The following is a 24,617-nucleotide window of genomic DNA, read 5'->3' on the forward strand; positions in this document are numbered from 1 at the left end:
TTTATTTTGGTCTATGTAAACGATGATCTAAGGCACACTGCTTCATGGTACATCATATTGAATGACTTTCTAATTTCTGTACAAATCTTCTCTGCTGATCTTTTGTAAATGATCTATGAAGTTTTGTTTTGAATGTTTCCATATGTTCGATAATCTGGTAGAATTGCTTAAGCACCTGTTTCTTTACATTCTCGGTTCTAATTGCCGAGGTCGTGTTTGGCTTTCATCTCTTCAGTACCGATACATTTTGTATCAGTTGAGCAGTGGAGTCGATTACTACAACTGGTAGTAGTAGGAAAAAACATTGAGCGGAATGCAATAACAAATTCTGCAGAAGAACATTTGTTACACATTAATGCATCTTTACATGCCGTCTACTTAAGACATTGCATTTCCGTGGTCAGTCAAATAAATACCAATGAAGCATTCGAAATGTTATGATCGATTATAACCGGCACCAAGATCTGGGCTTTGCTCTCGTAATAAATCCAATCAGTATTCATATTAATATTTCATATTAATTATTATATTACTAAAGTGATTATTAAGGCGATTAAATCGTTAGACTACCTGAGAAAATATTTCGTGGTATTTAATTACGTTTACCTCCTTGTTTTAATTAACGATTGGATTTAATTAACCGTTTGTCCTTCTGGAGTGTATTACACACGTACACATGATAAAATGAATAGCATTTAATCAAATATTTCATTCCCTCAGTTTGTGATTTTATGTTATAAATAATTTATCTTATCAGTGTAACACATTTGAAATTGCTTGACTCAATATAGCTCTTAGTGACTGCAGGTGATAACGGTTCGAAGTATATGTTTCTGTGTATATGACATTCAAATCCAAATACGGTGTTCGAAATCTTTCACTCACTTGTGGTATTCACATGTGTCCCAATAAAATGTTGATTTCAAATAAATCAACTCGACTAAATTGGAACATGCTTGGTGATATCGGAACCGATGAAACAAGTACCAGTTGTGCTCTGGTAGTCGATGCAATCGACTAACCACTTCCTCTAAAATTTCAGGATTTATGCATATAAGAGAAATGATAATAATAATAATAATAATAATAATAATAATAATTATTATTATTATTATTATTATCATTATTATTATTATTATTATTATTATTATTATTATTATTATTATTATTATTATTATTATATTATTATTATCATCATCATTATTATTATTATTATTATTATTGTTATTATTATTATTATTATTATTATAATTATTATTATTATAGAATTCGCACTATATACAGTATCGTGAGGTTGTTGATTGAAGATATTATGTCTACTGGGGGTTTATACTGTTTGTCATGCCACAACTAGGACCTCAGACAGACAGGTGTTTATGCTTTTGTTCTAGGAGTTCTGGAACGATCGACAGTTAGTTCTCTCTTCTTTCCCTTCCCCGGTACTTATTCGCCTTCATTTATAATTCGTCATGTGTTTTACTTGGTGGCGGGGGGGAGAGAGACAATTTTTTTTTTCTTTTGCAGGCATGCTTAACATTTTCTCTACAAACTACAAACAAGCCCCATCTCAGTTCCTTTTTTCCATTCAAAAACTAATGCAAATTTTGAACAGAGTATATTTGTGAAAAGAGCCCACAAAAATGGGTAATACCCCTACAAAATGGGTGGGGGAGAAAAGTTGCCTAGAGTCGGCTACAGGAAATTCAATTCTATACTTTAAGGTGTGTCTTCTACTATAGACTCGGGCGACCAAAGCCCCGTGAGTTAATTGGGTAGACGTAAACTGAAAGGTAAAAGGAGCCCGTCATATATATATATATATATATATATATATGTGTGTGTGTGTGTGTGTGTGTTTATCCTTCCACCACCATTGTTTGACAACCGATGTTGGTGTGTTTGAGTCCCTGTAACCTTGCTGTTCGGCAGAAGATATTGATAGAACAAGTACCAGAAAATAAGTCCATGCGTCGATTTCTTCGACTAGAGGGTGTTGCTGCAGCATGGCTACCGTCAAATGACTGAAACAAGTAAAAGAATAACAGAATACCAGAAGAATGTTCCGCACCACTAAATCAAAAATATCTTTTGAACATATAAGATGTATTTAAGGCTAAATAATAATTGTTTACTTTTGCGTAAAATATATTTTGGTTGGATTATATAGTTATCGGTTTTACATTTCTTTCTATATTCTGTAATTGTCACAATATAGAAACATTTTCCATGACACCAGCACACAATTTACAGATGTTTACATTTTTTAAATATTTTCCGTGAAAGTTTCCCAGGTTCAGCTAAATATGTACCAGTTATTCAATCCCTTTATCTGTCCTTGTTTGTCCCCTCTATGTTTATCCCCTTGTGGGCAATAAAGAAATAAATTATTATTATTATTATTATTATTATTATTATTATTATTATTATTATTATTATTATTATTATTATCATTATTATTATTGAGTGAGGGAGCAGTATATGCCATCTAAGTAACACTGAGGTACAAATATACGAAGCTCACTATACCCATCATGACTACCCGTCTGATAAAGTTCCGCCAAAGATCTCAGACAGACTTAACGCAATATACGTGCAGTTCCAAGTAATGCCGATTTTTGCCATAGACCTAGATGGTAAGGTAGTTCTAAAGTTTCCAGATGTTTCTTCAGAGTGGGTGGTATTGAACTCACTGCTCCAATGATAAAAGGGAGAAACTTTGTTTGACGCTCGTAGCTGCCACATCTTGGCGATCTCAATTCTGAGGTCTCTATATTTATCAATCTTGTCTCTTTCATGATAATATGTTTATCTCCTGCCACTGCCACGTCGATTATTAGTCACTCTTGTTTGTCTCTTCTAAAGGTTACTATGTGTGGCCTTCGTTGCTCTAACACCTTCTCTGCCACGAAGTAACAGTCCCAGGGAATTTTTGCCTTCCCCTTTTCATCCATTACCTTTTTCGGTTTATGTTGGTACAAATCACCTGTTACATTGTACCCATACTTCCGGCAAAGTAGCCACTACCTTGTTGTGTCTGCGCTTGTACTCTTTATGCGCAAGACATTCACAAGCTCTAACAATGGGAGTCACGCTTTCGACACACTTCCCAAAGATTCTGCAGAGTTTCGTTGCACTTGTGTGGTATATACACCATTTCCCTGAGTTGGTATTCGATGCCTGAACCTGAGCAGCTATAATTACGCTTTCAGACTCCATGATGCATCGGGGTCTTTTAATTTGTTGTTATTATTGCTATTCTTATTTTTAAGACATCGCACAGTATCCAATATTGTGATGTTGTTGATTGAAGATAATTCTGTCTACCGGGGTTAGCCGCAATATTATTATTATTTTTTTTTTTTTTTTTTTCTTCTTTCAAATTTTTTTCCGTTTCTTGCCGAGTGTCTTCCCGACTCCTAGGGCAAAGAAACTCATAGTGTATATTGGTAGGCCATTAAACCAAACTCAGTAGTTCGTTTTTTTTTATTTATTTATTTTTTAAAGTTAAATTAAAATACATGAGCAGCAACAGTTCTCACATCGACAATGCTCTTCTCAATACGTGTGATGTACCAGTTAAGACAATCTTTTGCACTTCTTGCAGGGATGGTAAGCCAGGGATCATTCTCATATAATTTTCGGTTCCCTTCTTGATCAGTCCTAGTGCTCCTATGATCACTGGTATTGTAACCGCCTTGAGATGCCTTGAGATTATTATTATTATTATTATTATTATTATTATTATTAGTGTTATTATTATTATTATTATTGTTGTTGTTGTTATTATTATTATTATTATTATTATTATTATTATTATTATTATTGTTGTTGTTGTTATTATTATTATTATTATTATTATTATTGTTATTATTATTATTGTTATTGTTATTATTATTATTATTATTATTATTATTATTCTATGTTTGACTTTTGCTTTATGTCTGTACAAGTTGGCTCCAAGTCTCACCCAGAGACCTCAAGAGACAACAGGTTGGAAGTTCTGTGCCATATATTTGGGTTTTTGTTTTTGTGTTGTACTAGTGAATGTCTAATACATAAAAAAAATAAATAAATAAATAAAAAAGTTTGTTTTAAACCTTGGGATTACATAGAGAGTATTTTGCGTAGGATATGAGCAGTTCCCATGAGCACTATCTTTTGAATTTCTGCCATTTTGGGGTTTCCTGGTATCTGAGTTAGGTAGCAATCAGGCCCTTTCGCTATCATTCCCAGGGCACCTATGACAACAGGTATTGTTTTAGTCTTCAGCTTCCACATTTTGCTGATTTCTATTTCAAGATATATTTGCTCAGTTTTTGGTAGGTCTTGACAGATACGTTTATATCGATTGGGACAGTCATATCAATGAGGAGGCATGTTCTTTGTCTGAAGTCTTTCAATATAATGTCTGGCCTATTTGCATCTATTATTATTATTATTATTATTATTATTATTATTATTATTATTATTATTATTATTAAGGTGGTGAGCAGGCAGAATCATCAGCACTCCAAGCAACGTGCTTAGTGACATTTCGCTTGTCTCTACGTTCTAAGTTCAAATTCAGCCGAGTTCAACTTAGCTTTCCATCCACTTGCGGCTGATAAAATAAGAACCAGTTGAACACTGAGATCGATGTAATCGACTAAACACCTCTCTCAAAATTGCTGGTTTTGTGACAAAATTAAAACCGGTTGTTGTTGTAGTAGTAGTAGTAGTAGTAGTAGTAGTAGTAGTAGTAGTAGTAGTAGTAGTAGTAGTAGTTGTTGTTGTTGTTGTTGTTTATAGAAACGAAAGAAAACACTCAATAGGAAGTCAATAGAACGCATTTCTAATCGCAATATTTGAAACGTTTTTTTTTCCTCCATTTAATCCAGATTTATAGCACGACATAATGAAGTCATGAAATTTTCGTATTAATTTGTATTAAGACGCACATTAAATATACGCATGCAAGCAATACATAAATACCGATGGTGACATGAACATACACGTATATGTGTATATATATGGATATTTGTGTATATATATGTGTGTGCATGTGTGTGTGTGTGTATAAAAGGTATTGCTATATCTAAGGCGACATAGTTGTGGTATAATACACAGAGATAGCAGGGCAACGCTGTAGCAAGATGATGTGAGGGGGTATAATGCAAAGACAAGTAAGGCTAAATGAGGAGGAATGACCAGGTAGAAGAAAATAATACTTGAGAAGTAGCAATTGGCGATGGGGAAACCAAAATCTTGGAATGGAAGATGATAAAATTGAACAATGAGGATAAAATGCCAACACCAGCAGTGATAACCATGGAAATTCTGATGAAGGATTATAGGTCTTACTTAACTTATTAACACAAGAACTAGCAGCAAGCCTATATACACACTACACGCCACCAGTAGGTCCTCTCTATCTATCTATCTATCTATCTATCTATCTATCTATCTATCTATCTATCTCGCTATCTAATTATGTTTATCTATCTAATTATGTCTGTCTATCTATCTACCAATCTCTCACAAAACCATTAGACATTTTAACATTTGTACTTTTGAATACAGGTCTATAGTTAAGAGATGAGGAATTATGTACATTATTTACATTAAAATTCGACAGATTTTTTTTGCTCATCTTGTTTATTGTTAACACAATGTTTCGGCTGATATGCCCTCCAGCCTTCTTCAGGTGTCTTGAATATATCAATGTTATTATTATTATTATTATTATTATTATTATTATTCTATATTTGACTTTTGCTTTATGTTTGTACAAGTTGGCTCAAAGTCTCACCCAGAGACCTCAAGAGACAACAGGTTAGAAGTTCACGTTGTTGTTATGCCAAGTGTGCCATATATTTGGGGTTTTTTGGTGTTGTACTAGTGAATGTCTAATAAATATATTTTTTTTAAATTGTTTGTTTTAAACCTTGAGATTACATATAGAGTATTTTGCGTAGGATATGAGCAGTTCCCATGAGCACTATCTTTTGAATAATAATAATAATTATTATTATTATTGTTATTATTATTATTATTATTATTATTATTGGAATCGAACTCGGAATCTTGGGGTTAGTAGCCTGCGCTCTTAACCACTACGTCATATGCCTGTGGGCAATTATGGAGTGAATTTTAGGGCTTATAAATCTAATAATCTTCTATCCTTCCTTAATACCGGTTCCCATATGCTGCTCATATCTACACTCGGTCTACTTAGAATATTGTTGTGTCCTAGCATATGTGCTGCTTCTTTTAGCTCGCGTATTTTCTAGTGGTGTTCTCTGTCTATTATTTTAACTTCATCCCACAGGGGGAGGTACTCTCCATTTTTCCATACATGATCAGCGATACCCGATTTGTCAATATTACCTCGTGTCACAGCTTTGCGATGTTCGTCTACCCTTATTTTAAGGGAGCGGCATGTTTCGTCTTCGAAGAACCTACCACAGTTGCATAGGATGGAGTACACTCAGTCTTTGGTCATATTCTTTTCTATTGGTGGTTTTACTGGAAGGAGATATTTGTGAAGTGTTTTATTACTCATGAATACTCTCCTGATGTCATATGGGGCGCATATCTTTTGTATCTTTTCGGAGAAGCCTTTCAGACAGACTGCAGACAGTTTATTGGCCTCATCCTCTCTCTTCTTCATAATTGGAGTGGGTAATATAATATTGGGGTAGTTGTTGCTTAACAGATCGTTATTGAGCTCATCATTTAGTAAAGGTCGGCTTGCGGTGTACGGATGTCCTGAATCCATACTTGGTGCGTGTTGTTAATACGTCCAGGAATGCTAGCTGATTGCCTTTTTCTTTTTCCATTGTGAACTGTATTGATGGTTTTATTGAGTTTACATGATCTAACAGCACTCGGATATCGTCCTGGTGAGGCCAGAGTACAAAGGTGTCTTCAACATATCGTAGCCATAGTGTTGGTTTTAGTGGTGTTGATACTAAAGTCAAATTCTCAAAGTATTCCATTGTATATATTGGGTATTAACGGTGATAATGGCGAACCCATAGCTAAACCCTCCTCAAATCGATATATATCAGTTTCCATACTGAAGTAGGTAGTTTCTACACAGAAGGTCAACATTTCCATCAAGTTTCTAATTGGTATACTAGTCCGTTCTTTTGGATAGGTGTCTGTCAATAGTTTTTCTTTTGTCTCCGATAGTGCTTCGCCAGTTGGGGCTTTGGTGAACAGGTTTATCACATCTATACTCACCATCAGGCTGGTTTCAATATGAGTATTCTTGATCAATTCTGTAGAGTGGGTGGAATTCTTCACGTACGATGTTGACTTTGTCAACATCATTTTTCTACATTTTCTATCCCTTTTTCTTCGTTGCTCAATTCTCTCATCTTTCATTCTCATCTTTTTGTTTCCACATCGCTAATACTTCTCAAATATCACTTCCTTCAACCTGTTCATTCTCCTTAACTTAGCGTTACTTCTTTTAGCATAGTACCCCCTCTCACTATCCTACTAATGTTTTACCCTCTTATCTCCCTCTTTCTCTCACTCTCTTTCATATATATATATATATATATACATATATATATATATATATATATATATATACACACACACACATATATATATATATATATATATATATATATATATATATACACACACACACATATATATATATATATATATATATATATACATATATATATAGTTGAAATTTACTGAAAGACAGAGACAATTGTATAAAAACCAAGCAGGTGTATTATTTTGACGTTCGTAAAGGTCTGAAAGTCGTTTACGTTTTGAGCCGACGTTCTTCAATGGGAAGGAATGTGATGAAATAAACAGAGAGAGAATAAAAATCTTGTGGTTTTATCGGTCAATCATGGCGACTAATTGGGAAAAGATAGCTGGACAGGAGAGCTAGAAAGAATGAGAAATACTAAAGTACTGATGATACCAAAAAGGTGTGCGTGCATGTGTATGTGTAAGTGTGTAAGTGTGGGTAGGATTTGGTGACTTTGACGTGTGGATGTGTGCGTGTGTGCATTTGTAATGTGTGGGTGTGTCAGTGCTAGCGTGCACGGAGTGGTGTGGGCGTGTGATTTGGTACGGTGTGTTGTGGTGGTGTGTGATGTGGTGTTCTGTGGGGTGGTGTGCTGCGGGGGGCGGCGGGGGTTGATGTGAGGGTACGGTGTGATGTGGGGTAAGGATGTGGGTGTGGGTGAGGATGTGAGTGGGGGTGAGGATGTGGGGGGATGGAGTGATGTTGTGGGGTGAGGATATTGGGTGAAGGTGTAGGTGTGGGGGTAGGGTTGTAGTATGTGGGAGTGAGATGAGTAGGGTTGGGGTGGATGGAGGGGGTATCAATGAAGGGAAAACATGGGTAGGAGAGATAAGAGGAAGAAGGTGTCATGGCAAGAAAGGAGAGGTAGGAAGAGAAGTAGTAGGTGTAAGATGAAGAGGGGGGAGTTGAGCCTATGTGACGCAAAGGAGTGAAGAGAGAAGATTAATTCCTGTTCCCAGTGACGGCGGGAGTTCGGATAGCCCCTGTGCAAAGACAATCCAAACTCAGACAGGTGTTGTAATCAATAACCTGTAGAGCGAAAATGGCGCGAGACCGGAGTGTCATTACTGAGTCTAATATCTCGGAGGTGCTTCGCGAACCAAACGGCGTCCTGTCTTACCGATGTACGGAGAAGGGCAGAAAGAGCAGGAGAGGCAGTAAAGGACGTTGCTAAACGTGCTGGTAAATGAGTTAGTGTGATATAAGGGACTCACCACAAACCCATGAAAGTAAACACATAAATGTGAAACAAGGTGGAAAAAAGAGTACTCAAATACCAGTGGTAGAGTAATATGCTTTATTTTAAGCAGCAGAAAATTCAACAAAATCTGTTACTCTGAGTTTCTCGTTGCCGTTCATCAGACAGTTTGGTCTGATGAACGGCAACGAGAAACTCAGAGTAACAGATTTTGTTGAATTTTCTGCTGCTTAAAATAAAGTATATATATATATATATATATATATATATATATATATATATATTATAAATAGATAAGTGTATTTTTACCTTGTTAACAATTAACACGGAAAAATAAATAAATAGTTACCAGGGCAGCAAAAATCTCACAAGTAAAGGTGTTGTAACTCCTTGTTTATAAAGGTAGAAACTTCGTGTTTACGTTGAATATTTTGAATAATATGAATAAAAAAAAATTGAGTTAACGCAGGTGTAATCAAATATTTTTACTTTCGACACATGTTTCAAAAATTCCACTGATACTATTCAAAAGAATAAATGGTATAAACAATGCAAACTTTTTTTTTTTTTGCTAAAATGTCTTATTGACGAGTTTCGTTTTTTTCACTTTCCTGAGGAGAAGATTGCATTGTATATACCATTTATTCTTTTGAATAGTATCAGTGGAATTTCCGAATCATGTATCGAAACTAAGAATATTTGATTACACCTGCGTTAACTCCATTTTTTTATTCATATATATATATATATATTATCGTTTAACTTTCACGGGTTTGAGCCAGCGGCCTCAGCCATACTGATTCACCTTGGACGTTGCCGCTCTTCTCTGTACATCTTGCCCCGATGTGGGTTCATCCGGGATTGCAAGTGAAAAAAAATGTCTAGACGTTTTTGAAGATTTCTATGTCCGTACCTCGCAGATCCCTGATGTCCTGTGGTAGGGCTTTAAAGAACTGTGGTCCCTTAAATCCAAACCTACTACAATATTGTGTTCGTATCCTCGATGAAGAAGATCGGCACTTTGATACTCTGTAGTGCCGTCCAGTTCAGGGATTGTTGTAGCTTTCTATTCCGAAGCTTTGAGTTATTTTCCATATGTATAGCACTGCATATCTCTCACGTCTCATCTCCGGGAGTAGAGTCCCAATTCCTTTAACCTCTCCCAGAAGCCCTTATGTTTTACTGAGTCTAGCATATATATATATACATACACACTCACACACACACACAAACACACACATATATATATATATATATAATATATATATATATACACACACACACACACACACAGAGGCAAATGAATACACGAATACACACCTACACATATATTCTGTTTTATAACTATATGCGTTTATCTAAATATATATATACATATGGATATATTTATATATATATATATATATATATATATATATATATATATAATATATATATATATATATTAGAAGAAATGAGGTAATCAGAAGATCGGCTGGTTTGTATTTACCGATATTATTTATATATTACATTTTTTACATATATATCATATCACTTAGTTCATATATATAAGCCTGCGCGCTTAGCCAGCGAGGTGGCGTCATTTGAAGGCTAAAACAATACGAAGCGCATTGTGAGCAGCGATATATAGCAACATCTGATAGCCTGGTCGGTCACGGTGATATATATATATATATACAGAGTGAGAATGAGATAGATAAATAGATAGATAAATAGATAGATAGATAGATATATAGATAGATAGATAGATAGATAGATAGATAGATAGATAGATAGATAGATAGATATATAGATGGGTAGGTAGGTAGGTAGGTAGGTAGGTAGGTAGGTAGTAGGTAGGTAGGTAGGTAGGTAGGTAGATAGGTAGATAGTTAGATAGATAGGTAGGTAGTTAGATATATAGGTAGGTAGTTAGAGAGATAGATAGATAGATAGATAGATAGATAGATAGATAGATAGATAGATAGATAGATAGATAGATAGATAGATAGATAGATAGATAGATAGATAGATAGATTGAGCTAATCTGCATCTAAAAGATTTTTATATTTAGCGACTGTGGGGTTTGGTGTCTATTTGTAAATGCGGCATTCACACATCAACATCGCATTGTACCCAGGAGCGTGTTATTGTTTGGGCTATGTGCCAATGATAGCTCATATCTTCCTGTGAATCCTAGACTGAATCTATCAATCAACTGTATTTCAAACTGGACGAACGCCATGACTAAACACGGGAATTAAAACATCTAAACGTGCACATGCGTACGTACAAGCACACACATATATGTGTGCTTATATATATATGTGCGTGTGTTTGTGTGTTTGTGTTCGTGTAAGAGGAGTAGTTGAGGCACTTAATTATCAGTAGGTTACTTTATTCAAACATACTAAAATGTTTATTCGATTCTACATTCCTAGTTTTAGGTAGAGTGCTAAAATTCAAAAAAGAAAGTTAAAGTGCCGTCAGTCATTGTTGAAATATTTGTGGAAACCAGCAATTTAGAAAGTGACAACTTTTTAAACAATGCAAGATCTTTTGAAAGTTCTCGGCCAGAAGTTTTCAAGTTTACCAAAGTTAAAAGAAAATTCTGAACGTTTGTTACAGTATATGGACATCGCAATTCATATTATCTCAGAAAGTCAATGATGACCATTTGGTGTCTGAGTGAGCTATCAGAACTGTGCGGCTTACAAAGGTAATTGTGTCAAATAATTGCTAAACATGATTAATACCCTCACGGACACATTGTTTGGGCCTTCTCTGATGACAAAACCTTGAGTACGATCCGACGTTTAACATTCAAAATGAAAATGGTTTTACGCAGATTCTTGGATGTCCTCGGTGTGACGCATACTATTTCCAGTTTTGGGCAACGATGATAGTTTTAGGAGTAGTGTGTGGCAAATGTCATGTCAAATCAGATTTTTCACGTGGGTCAGAATTACTCCTGCTGGTTATGCTCAATGCGTCAAATATGTCTGCTTGAAGAACACTCGGGACCTCCTCACAACATATATCGAAGCCAAGAATGGGTATCAGACAAACTTGATGATCATATAACGCTAAAGTGGTCAGATTTAAATCTTATGGACTACTATATTTGTACAAATATTTTCGAGAATTGAATCCATAGCTTAGAACCATGGAATCCATAGCTTAGAACCGGTAGCTTCATTGAAGGCTAACTCTAAAACCCGTTGCTTGCTTGAACCCATAACATTAGGCTATCACTCTCCAGATGATGATAGAAAATAAAAACGACCATTTAACTGAGGCATGGCAACAATTCCTATCCCGCACTGAATTGGTCACCAAAGGATTCATAGAGTAATCTTAAAAGAGAGCGTACCGAGTGCTTGTGCACAGATTCTTCATAATTTTTTTTCTTGTTGGATTACACCTGTATTCCTTAATTAGCACACACACACACACACACACACACAAACACACACACACACACAAACACACACACACACACAAACACACACACACACACACAACACACACACACACACACACACAACACACACACACAAACACACACACACACACACACACACACACACACCACACACACACACACACACACACACACACATATATATATATATTCAGATGAATATGGTACTTAAGTTGAGGCACCAGAATTTAGTACGGTATTATCCATACAATTTCAAAGTAAGATGTTTAAAATCAAATAGACAAAGAACATGCTGTCGCACTCCAGTTTAGAAGATGCTGAATTTTCAAGAAGATATACATTGTTACAGTCTCTGTCCGTTACTGATTTTTTTTTTTGTTTTTATGGGTCAGTTTTAATTTATAGACTAGTTTATCAAATCCCTTGTATATCTAATGCTGAGAGAACAGATGGCTGTATGTGTTAGGGGTAGGGCTGATGGACCAGACAGACATCGGACTCATAAAAATGAAGATTTATTAGAAGCAATATCCCTTTATCCCTTTACTAGTTTCAGTCACTGGACTGAGGTCATTCTGGAGCACCACTTTGGAGGTTTGGTAAAGGAAAACCTAAACGAAGATGTTAGCTGATAATCAAGGGGTTCGTTTGTCTATCTCCCTAACTTCTTGGAGGTTTTAGGTATTGTGTTCATCTCTTCTAATTTAAATTCTATGTCTTTGTGCAGCTGAAGATTGGTCTGCATTTTAAATTGATGTAATGATTGCCTTGTTCAATTAAATGGAGTTGTATGAAACGATCGTACTGCATTACCTCTGGATACCTTTCTTGCTTATTTTGATATATATATATATATATATATATATATATGTGTGTGTGTGTGTGTGTGTGTGTGTGTGTGGTGTGTGTGTGTGTGTTTACATGTAAAAATATGCATATATATGTTATATGTATACATCCATGTATATATCTGAGTTTGTGTTTTGTGAAATTTCTTCTTTGATAACATTTATATGTACATTGTTTACTAGAATTTTAATGGAAACGTCGAAGGAAAACATTCTTTATGATAATTTCCATACCAAATTATTGAAGCATGTGTAATTCATACAGCTTTTATAACATGGAGCATTTATCAGGTTTTCAGTGTTAAAATAGTTTACTCAATAAATCAAAATTAGTATTCTTTAATTTCTTTGGGTCCATATTGGAAAATTAACATTTTTTTTTCTTAAATATATATCTTTATAGAAACAATAAAAATTTTTTCGTGAAGAAGTAACCCTATTGCATTCGATGTTTCCGCATCCATTTTTTTGTATGCGCATCCATTTTTGCTGTAATAATGATATATGTGATATAAACTTTCGCAGAAAAGACAGTTACCAATTCTTTGACAGTTTACAAGATAATTAATTATTGATGTATGGATTTAATTAGGTAAGAAAATTATTCCTAACAAGCCATATAAAAATTTTAAATATGAATTATCATTAAACATATTTTATTGTAGAATCAGATGAAATACATGCATTTCATAATTAAGAACTTATGAAATCTCACGAAATTTTTATGTTTATAGAGACCTCAAAGTTCTAATTTTATCTCTTATTATTTTGAACATCAGTCAAAATTCCAATTTTTGATAGCTACAATGTTTTTCACCACAACACCAACTCTAATCTAATTCAAGGCTTTCAGATCATGCCAGACTCATCCCTTTCATTGAAAATGAAGTGTACTTTGCATCACAAACCAGCATTTTTATTTTCATTTTTAATTTTTTTTGCAATGATTGGAATGGATTGAGTGGGAACTGGGTCAAGTAATCCTATAAAGAGAACTTTACTAGCGCGAAGATACAACTGTATCAAGAGGAATAATATGGATTGAAATGGGTGATGTGCATCAATGATATGTATTTTAATGGCGTCGCATTGTTTAAAGAAAAATGCAGTAATTGAGTACAAAACTAAATAGAGCAATTCACTGAAACCAATGCTTTATCTTTTCTTTGAAAATAAGGACGGGATGTTTTTAAAAAGAATTAGTGTAGGAGATTTCATCTATGTACGAGATTTCATCCAGTGTAGGAGTTTTCATCTATAAAGATAGCTGGAATTTCATTGGTGGGAAGGGATGTAAGCTTCGATCGAACTCAATTGAGTCCGATGAAAGCTAACACCCTTCAATAATAATGAAATGCAGGTTCAACAAATCAATTTCTTAATTTCTTACATTGGAAAGCACGATTTCTACGCAGTCTCGGTGCCAGTTACACATCGATTCAGTTCGTTTACGTTGAATAATACAATCTAAGAAATATAGAGCAATGTAAAACTTGGAGAAAATCAATATTATAGTTATATGTAACAAGAAATATAGTTTTCAGTGGGAATTACTTACTTCTTCTTCTTCTTCTTCTTCTTCTTCTTCTTCTTCTTCTTCTTCTTCTTCTTCTTCTTCTTCTTCTTCTTCTTCTTCTTCTTCTTCTTCTTCTTCTTCTTCTTCTTCTTCTTCTTCTTCTTCTTCTTCTCCTTCTTATAATAATAATAATATTAATAATATTAATAATAATATTATTATTATTATTATTATTATTATTATTATATTATTATTATTATTATTATTACTATTATTATTATTATTATTGTACTCATCATCACTACGAGAAAGGGGGCAAGGATGACGATGCTGACAATTATGGTGAAAATGATGATGAAGAGGAGAAGAAAGAAAGAGCAAAAGGAAGGTATCTCTCTGAAAACACTTTCTTATCCGATATCTTTGGTTATAATTACAATTGCATAAATTCCATTTATCAAACTGACTCAATATTATTATGTGTGCAAACCTCAATATATGGCAACAAATGTGACTTCTTGCATGATAGCATTTGAGTATGATCGAAAGTTAGTTGGGAATATATAAATTCACACAAACACACACACGCACACACACACACACACACACACACACATACACACACACGCACCCACACACATGCATATACATATATATATATATATATATAATGAGTGTTTAGGGCAGCGGACTCGCGGTCATAGGATCACGGTTTCGATTCCCAGACCGGGCGTTGTGAGTGTTTATTGAGCGAAAACACCTAAAGCTCCACGACGCTCCGGCAGGAGATGATGGTGATCCCTGCTGTACTCTTTCACCACAACTTTCTCTCACTCTTACTTCCTGTTTCTGTTGTACTTGTATTTCAAAGGGCCGACCTTGTCACTCTCTATGTCACGCTGAATATCCCCGAGAACTACGTTAAGGGTACACGTGTCTGTGGAGTGCTCATCCACTTACACGTTAATTTCACGAGCAGGCTGTTCCGTTGATTCGGATCAACCGGAACCCTCGTCGTCGTAACCGATGGAGTGCTTCCCCATAATGAGTTATACGTTTTCGATAATTTTCATTAGTAATTCACTTTATCACACAACCTTCGCTTCATTTATATGTATGTGTATATATGATGTACGCGTGAGTGTCTGTGTGAAAGATTGAGGTACGGGGAGCGTGTCTGTCTGTCTGCGCACGCGCGTATCTGTTAAAACATGTCAAGTTATATATAATACATGTATATATACATATATATGCATTATATAAATATTCTAGAATTATAACCATAATTATCAGGAGTCAGCTAATTGCTTCGCCACGCACCGAATGTAGAAAGAGAAGTTAAATTACTATTTTCTGCTACCCTATATATCTTCACCGCTCTCTCCATCTGCCTCCGACGCCGACATGGGTAGAGATGCGGTCTTCACTGGTACTGATAGTTTTGTAGGGAGTGGAGAACACTCTACCTTTATGTGACCTTGTTGGTCACACTTAAAGCACTTTGGTTTCCTACCCTCCACCATCACCGTCTTCATTTGCCTACCACGATGGTGTCTGCTTTTGCATCTAGCGTTCCTGGGGTAGTCTTGATTAACATTTCAAGGCTTTGACCTAGCCAGTTCTGTATGGGAACTCTCTCGGCCTGGAGGATTGTCACCATCTCATCCAGGCCTAATATTATCACTGCAATCGCCAGGCAACCTCCATCTCCGATGGTATTTCCTCCACCCTCACTCTGGAAACACGCCATCCAAGGTAAGGAAGAAGGAAAGTAATTTTATCCGAAGGAGGGCATGGGGTGTTGCCTGGCCTTTTGCTCGGGGGAAAATCTTACCTCCACTGTTGCATGTTGGGCACTCTTAGCTAGGTAAGATATATCTGATCAGATAGGTGCCAAGCACCTTTCAACATCAATCTTTTATACTATGTTGATTTTCTTTTCTTTCTTATTGTAAATCTTTAAAATTTCAGTTCTTCTCTCATAAAAACCATAGTACTTTTTCAGGTTTCGAAAATTCACCTTTTCCTTCGCTAAGCCGTCCACAGCCGCAAAACTCTACTTTTTCCTCGTTTTTCCTTTCTGCTTCTTTCGGCAACTTCTCTTTCATGCGGGCTACCCACCTTAATAATTCTTCCTCTGATTTACCAATTTCTGATATTAACATAACAACGTTTCCCCCTTCAATTAAGAGGGACAACAAGGTGTTTGAACACACAGGTGTTCAACACTTTTCAACACTTGATAGCACACAAAAATACCACTAACCGTGATAATCAGCACAGAATGAGAAGAAAGAATGACAGGCTGGTAAATTTGTGCGTCTTTTATACCTGATGAGTCAACCTTTTGCACGTGCATCATGCTTTTCATAAAGATACATTTGCAAACGTTACCATATCCTCGAAAAGTGAGCAAGTTCGAACCCTATATGCAAACCATGTGTTTCCAAATGAGAATGGTGATGTGGGTCAGTGACATCTTCCTGGTGTCACATTACCTAGGAACGTGATAAAAACCCAAATAATCTCAATATACATCTAAAAGCGGCTATAGTGGAGCACTGGCTTGAAGGATTTTAATCGAATACATCGTCCCCGGGACGTATTATTAAAGCCTAGCACTTATTCTATCGAACACTTTTGCCGAACGGGGAAGGGGCGTAAATGCACCAACACCGGTTGTCAAACGGTGATGGGAGGACAATTACAGACATATACTCATAGGTATGTACATAAATAGTTATATATTTACAACGGGCTTCTTTCAGTTTCCGTCTACCAAATCCACTCACATAGCCTTCGTCCGCCCAAACCTATAGTGGAAGACACCTACCCAACGTGAAACGCAGTGGGACAGAACCCGGAACCTTTTGATTGGGAAGGAAGCTTCTTGCCACACCACCACGCGTGTGCCTATATATATATATATATATATATATATATATATATATATGTGTGTGTGTGTGTGTGTGTGTGTGTGTGTGTGTATGTATCTATATAGTGGTTGTCTACTCCTTATGCAGAATTTGACCACCTCCTGTACGTACAACTTAGAATCATCATGGCATCTGATGTGGTTTTCTTAAACTAGCCAATGTTCTGAAAAGACACCCACATAGATTGCATATACGATTTGAGCCACCAAGAGCTGCAGATAAGTTCTGATCTTAAAGTGTATTTTGAGGTCTCTGTTATATTTGCAAACCTTCTGGCATACATTGTTGGTGGAGGTTCGTCTTCCATGCGCTCGCAAACGGAATTTCAGCCCAGCAAAAGTAAGGTATGGTCTGTCACAAACTGCACAAACGAAAAGGGCATTGTGATTCACCTTCTCAACCGTAACATTCTTCTTACATACATACATACATACATATATACGTACATACATACATACATACATATATACGTACATACATACATATATACTTATATGCATGCATGCATACATACATACATGCATACATACATACATGCATACACACATACATACACACATACATATATGCATACATATACATTGTAAATGCCTTAATAACAATCTGGATAAACTAGAGCTTTTAGGAAAAGGAATTCAAGCAACGAATATGCATCTTCTAAATACAATCTGTAGGTGGAACAGTAAACATATGTAAAACTTTTCCCAAGTTGGTAATATGATGTTTTTGTAATCCACATTCTCAAAATGGAGCTTTGTATCTTTGTTAAATCCAACAATTTCCTCAAAAAAAGAATTTAAATAATGAAAAATAGAACACACACATACATACATACATACATACATACATACATACATACATACATACATACATACATACATACATACATACAAGCATGCATACATACATACAAACATACATGCATGCTTACATACATACATATATGCATACATACATAGATATATACATGCACGCATACATACATACATACATACATACATACATGCATGCATGCATGCATACATACATACATACATACATACATACATACATACATACATACATACATACATACATACATACATACATACATTCTTATATACCTACATACGTATATACATTCACAAATACCAATTTTGCAAGTGTTCTCCTGCTTTTGAAATTGTAATATGGTATCTTATATCTTTTAAGTCAATTACGTGTTCAGGAAGATAGGGAAACATACATAAGTTATATTTAAAGAAAGGGCGAAGTGAAAATGGATAGAGATACAATTATATATAAAAGTACAACTGAAAAGTAAGTTATATTTACTTTTCTTATCTAATTGTTAAACAAGGTGTTTGAGATTGATTTAATTATTTTTAAAGTGATTACCTATGATGTAATTAGCTAGATTCTAAGATCAACATTGAAATGAGAAGCGCAGTTTTCCAACCAAGAAGGTTAGTAGATGAGTGTAGAAGCTCCAGCACAACACATATTACGGAGAATGCCAGGAGTATCTCGAAGAGCATGGAAGCACATAGTTGGGAATGGTGAAATAAGAAATCCTCTTTGCTCTAATAGCATCAGACCATGGTAAATACCATAAGCATAAAGGTCGTAACAACAGAGCTGATAGATTTCACTGATAACAAAATACTGTTAAAATGTATACCACACTACAACCGGCAACACGCTGGTGTATAAAACGCACGTCTGTATTCATTGTGCTGGTGCAGAGCTAAACATTTTACGTGAGAAGACTTGGTAGGGATGATCAGTGCACAAAAGCATCATTTCGTTGAGTTAATGGAATAAAAGATGAAGTGCCATTAAATTCTAATTCGTTCTCTGCCCTCTAATAAATAAATAACACAGATGAACAATATACTCTCGCACTGATGCTCCTAAATGCTCCTACACGCAAACGCACGTTTGCGCGCGCTTACATACACACATTCCAGTTAGGATTGTAAAACATAACCTAATGAAAGTTATAAAGAAATAAACGTTTACCACCCATATTATTTTCAAGTTCCATGTCATATGCATATATATGGGCAAGTGTCCACACACGCACCCACACACCCACACACACACACACACCCATGCGCACGCACAGCTGAATGAGTGTTAATTGGTTAAAATTTTATAAATTAACAAAAAACTAAAGAAATGAAATTGAAACCCATTCTTTTCTTTATTTAGACATTGTGATCGTCTCAAGATGCAGCAAAATCAATTTTAGGACACGTGTTTGCATCAGTAATCTTGCAAATCAAATACAAAAAGGACGTAGTTAAATATTATTCTTCGAATATACCTAATGTGACTCAGAAAGTCATTCGCGTTTTTTAAAATATCCAATCCTTTGTTTTGATAGCCCGCTCAAAATATTCTAAAGCATCCAAAAGTCCATATATTATCTTTCATAATATGAGGTTTATATGTAACTATGACATGGAAATTAGAACACTATTATTTTCCAAATGTTACTCTAGCATCAGTAAGACTTCTAAAGTCCGTATTAAGCGATATGATGGAATATCATTCACTTGTCCTTTTTCTTAAGTGCTATTCAGAATTAGTATCATTTTGTAAATATAAACTCTTCAGAGATTGTCTTTCAAACAAAATCATTGGCTAATGAATCTTCTTTATTTTGTTTCATTAGACTGTACAACGTTTTATCTAAATCCTACTGCAATCCTCTTAATAGTTTTAATTCACCCGTATTTTCTAGATTCTCGTGTTTTAATACCGATAAGCCGTAACTATCCCTCTGCACATTTACAATTTTCATTTCACTTCACTCTCTCTATTATACTATATCATTTTCCTTTTACGCGCTCTCACTCAACTTCTTTCCGTTGTTTTGTTTTGTCGGAATCCGACTTAATATTGTATCTGCACGTTTCACAATATTCACATATTTTTAAATGTTTATCATATAAACTGCACAAATTTATCACAAATTAACTGCACAAATTTATCAACGAAAATTACTCTACATTTTACACTATATTTTTTAACAAAAACATTTAACGACCATCTTATCATAGCAAGACCACGCCTTAATTGATTGCCCCTTTCCAAACTGTTTTCTAAATACTTGAAACAATCAAATTTCTCACAATATTTCAAATTTACCAGTCAAGATAACCTCGGCACCTCTCCCTTAGAATTTATTTTTATCTCACACTCATATTAACATCACTCACTCCATGAACCTCCCTCGCTCTCTTTCTCGTTCTCTTTCTCCCGTCTTTATCTTGCCTTCTCTCTCTCTCTCTACATCTATCTATTTCTGTTTGTTTGTACTTCTCGTTCTCACACACATTCTCTCTCTCCCTTTCCCTCTTCTTCCCATCGCACTTTCTCTCTTTCTCTTTCTTTCTCTCCCTCCCTCCCTCTCTCCCCTTCTTTCTCATAGATTAAGTTTAAAAATGCAATTTTTTCCAATGTTTTCAATAACACTCTGAAAACTCTAGAACAAATAATTCTAAATTTTTACAAGTGTAATGAACTGACTTAGTATGTTTACACGTATTACATGTCTGAATATTCCTCATGCATATTAGAACTGGTAACAAGTTTACATTTGTACATATTATAAGAGATACATATCTCTTGTCAGTTCTCAGAGTCTGGCTTTCCGATTTCTACTGCTGGGAGGAGATAACCACCACATGTCTCCACCAATTTGGTTAGGGAACGGTCCGAAATGACTGACTGTGTTTACCCCTATCTCTATACAATAATACATTTTCTCCATAACAAAACAGAAATGACATTCTTACAGGTTCAAATATACCTGAAGCACATTTGAACTAGAAAACAGTTTGTATAATTACAACTCAGTGCTTAGCGCTTTCTTTCCGTATATAAATTTCCGTATATATATAAAGTATATAAATTTACAAACTCTCTCTTTCTCTTATTGTAACCTTAATTAAACATGAACAGGCTTTCCAGACGCTACAATTACTATGGTACACTATCACTGAGGAACACTCCTCGATAGTGCACATCTTCACTACAACAACTACCGGATCTGAATGAGTGATATTACTCTTCAGAGTACAAAAATTCTTTGACTGATTACAACATGGAAACACTGACCGCATAATTTAAAAAAAGGGTACAGGAAAGATTGGAAAAATACTTCCTTCTTTCTCTACCAGATTTGCTTGAGCTCACGTCTTTGAGATTGGATGATTTTCGCCACAGCCTCTTGCGCAAAATAGAATTACAGCTATGTTCCATAAATGTATTAATTATATTTCATTGGAAGTTAGACTGAATATCTCATATCATTTACAGGGCATACCCAATTGGTATGGTTAAAGCGGATAATGTTTAGTCACATTTTCGGCAGTAAAACTGTGCATAGGGAGTGGGCACAGATTCATTGTGATATTGTGAAATTGGTGGCAGAGAAGGTGTGGCGGTGTGATACAGTGGAAGTTCCAATCATATTACTATCTTTGTTAACCTAAAGGGAAACCTACACTTGGGTAAGACTCCAGCTGAAGCAGAGAATCAAATACATATTGATTCCTCTGACTTGCAAACATAATTTGTTATCGCACGCTGTGCAGTTTTGATTCTGTTGATAAGCAATCCAAGCAGTTCAAGCTCCGTATATAGTGTGTATCATATATACACATATGTATACATGTGAATATATATATATATATATATATGTACGTATGTATGTGTATGTTCAATAATATTGAATATATCAGTTGGATACAAGATAAATTTTATAATATATTAAATTTTCGATCTTACTCAGGCCAGATCAGCTCTGATCCTGCAGACTTGTGATCAAAGACTTTCCAACTGTGACTGGCTCACTTCTTATTCAGAAAGTGTGTATTTATTTATATGTATTTATATACAACTCTATTTAACCTGACTTATAAATACGAAGTTCATTTAATGATTTTTGTTGGATGAAGTACTTTCTGTTAATATGATTACACTTCTAGGATGAAGCAAACTACTGACATAACCCCCACTTCCTAAAGCATATTAATACCATTAATGTTCACACAGTAATGTATTTAATGCCCATTAATATTGATAGATTGTTTGTTTATGATTACCATTAGAGAATTGTATGAAAAATAGATTGTGACTTTCTCAACGTCTGGGTAAGAATGTTGGCGCATGGTAATAACGATAAAACATAAAACATACTGCTGATACGAATTATTAAAGGAGGGAAAAGAGAAATGGCAGACATTATGCAAAGGAAAGGTATCGGGTGATCTTTTGGAAATTATAGGTACCGATCGAATGAAAAATTTATACATTCCGTAAATGTTTTTGTTGTCTGTATGAAATTAAGCCACACTCTTTTTGATTGATTCTTTGTGATATATCTATAAATGTGCTTTCTTTTAACATAGCTTCAATATATCAGACTCCTCTGTTTTAAAAAAAACAGTTGGCTCTTCTGTTATCAACGATGTAGATGGGAAGTTTCCAGTACAGTCTACGTCTATTCAGGGTTACCATTAAAAAATCTATATAGAATTAAAAGTGTAAGAGTATATAATGTATTATGGCCAGATTCAAGGGAAATAGACAGTATTTGTCACACTACATTAACTAGAACAAGTTCGTTTCGTTGCGTTTCTACCTCATAACATATGCTTTCATATTATTGCATTTTGTATTTCTACGGTAACATATTCTGCTACGAAGTGCGAAAATTCCCACAGCTCCATGCACATGCAATATTCTGTTGCAGTTCTGAGATAATTATGCTTAAATTTTTTTAATAAACTACTACTGATTTCTGATCATGTATTTAGCAATATAGCAGTACAGCAAGAACCAATAATTTTCCAAAAATATGTTAATACATAGACAGCTGCAACATGAAAACATGAGAATGAGATGCAAAAACATGGATATTCGTTGTCAGTAATATTACACCATCAAACGTTCAATTGCATTAGGCTTGATAAACATAAAGCGGTCTCTTCAAATACTCTATTGGTAATTGATATAATTTATGATTTAATTGTAGGGAAAATTTTAATCTAATGTATGAAAGTATTGGATTATGATATTTAAATTTCTAATCATAAAAAAAATCTATAATTCAACAAATCTGAAAGGTGGTGAGTTACATACTGGTTCAATCTTTATTCCTTTCTGTTGAAGAATGTTGGCTCGAAACATGAAAGACTTTTTCCTTTTCCCGAATGTCAAACTAACGCACCTGCTAGCTGTTCATACAGCTGTCTTTGTCTTTTGTTTCTCTCTAGAAATTTCAACTATATATGTATATATATGTGCGTGTGTGTGTGTGTGTGTGTACAGTTTGCGATGGGTAAATTATCGCTATTTATATTTTGAATTTCGTGCATGTACATTTTTTAGTTTTGATTTTGTCGACTGCACAGTGTAGTTGGGCACCCTCTGTGAGAAAAACAGGACCATGACGCTATTCATTCTGCCAGAAATTTTGCAACGGCATGCTGTACTGCTTGACACTCGCGCTGGAAGCTTCAGTACGAAACTTCGAGGACATGTACTTAGAGTGATAAAAATATAACATTCAGTCAACTTCATTGTGTTTGGAGTGATCACTAGCGATGGTGATGTTATGCCTTCATTCATTTTACCACACGGCCTCAGACTCACCGCTGAAGCCCCCATGAAGTGCCTGGGTCAAGAGGGTGGCAGCTGGAAGACCCTGTGTCTGGCAAGAGGACTCTGCACCTTGCCACACAAGTCGGAGAACCCAGTCACGGCTGTCAGACAATTTCTGAGTGGGATGCAGTAGAACAAGAAACCGATAAAACTCCTTGTAACACCAAAGATGAACGGAAGACAAGGATTATGGCAGCATTCACAACTTAAGAAGATGACCGTCCAGAAATGGATCATCGTAAAGTGAACTGGCTAGTTGGAATCTACTGGTAGCTCCTGAAAATTGAAACCGTTTCTCTAAATACAAAACAGTGCAGTAGTTTTTCTGCCTGTCATAGTGTAATGATGCTTAGTTATGTTAATCGCTTAACATTCACGAGAAGACAAAACATTATGTGATGACGCAAAATGCTATTCTGACAAGTGACTTAACACCAACAATATTTTGAATATTGCAAGTGGCAGAAAAACGTTTTAATGTGCAATTGTAAAAGTAAA

The 24,617-nt window shown here is 35.2% G+C and overlaps 2 long non-coding RNA genes across 2 annotated transcripts in view; both read left to right on the forward strand.

Moving 5' to 3' along the window:
• The window catches only part of LOC118762513, a 963,298-nt gene that overhangs the window by 515,989 nt on the left and 422,692 nt on the right, over positions 1–24,617 (forward strand). The gene's annotated exons all lie outside the window — the stretch shown is intronic.
• Positions 8,375–24,213, forward strand: LOC118762517. The gene is made up of 3 exons (XR_004998273.1): positions 8,375–8,384; positions 12,082–12,086; positions 24,130–24,213. It is a non-coding gene; the product is annotated as an uncharacterized LOC118762517 (long non-coding RNA).

This window comes from Octopus sinensis, linkage group LG3 (genome assembly GCF_006345805.1).
Source record: "Octopus sinensis linkage group LG3, ASM634580v1, whole genome shotgun sequence".
Lineage (NCBI taxonomy): Eukaryota > Metazoa > Mollusca > Cephalopoda > Octopoda > Octopodidae > Octopus > Octopus sinensis.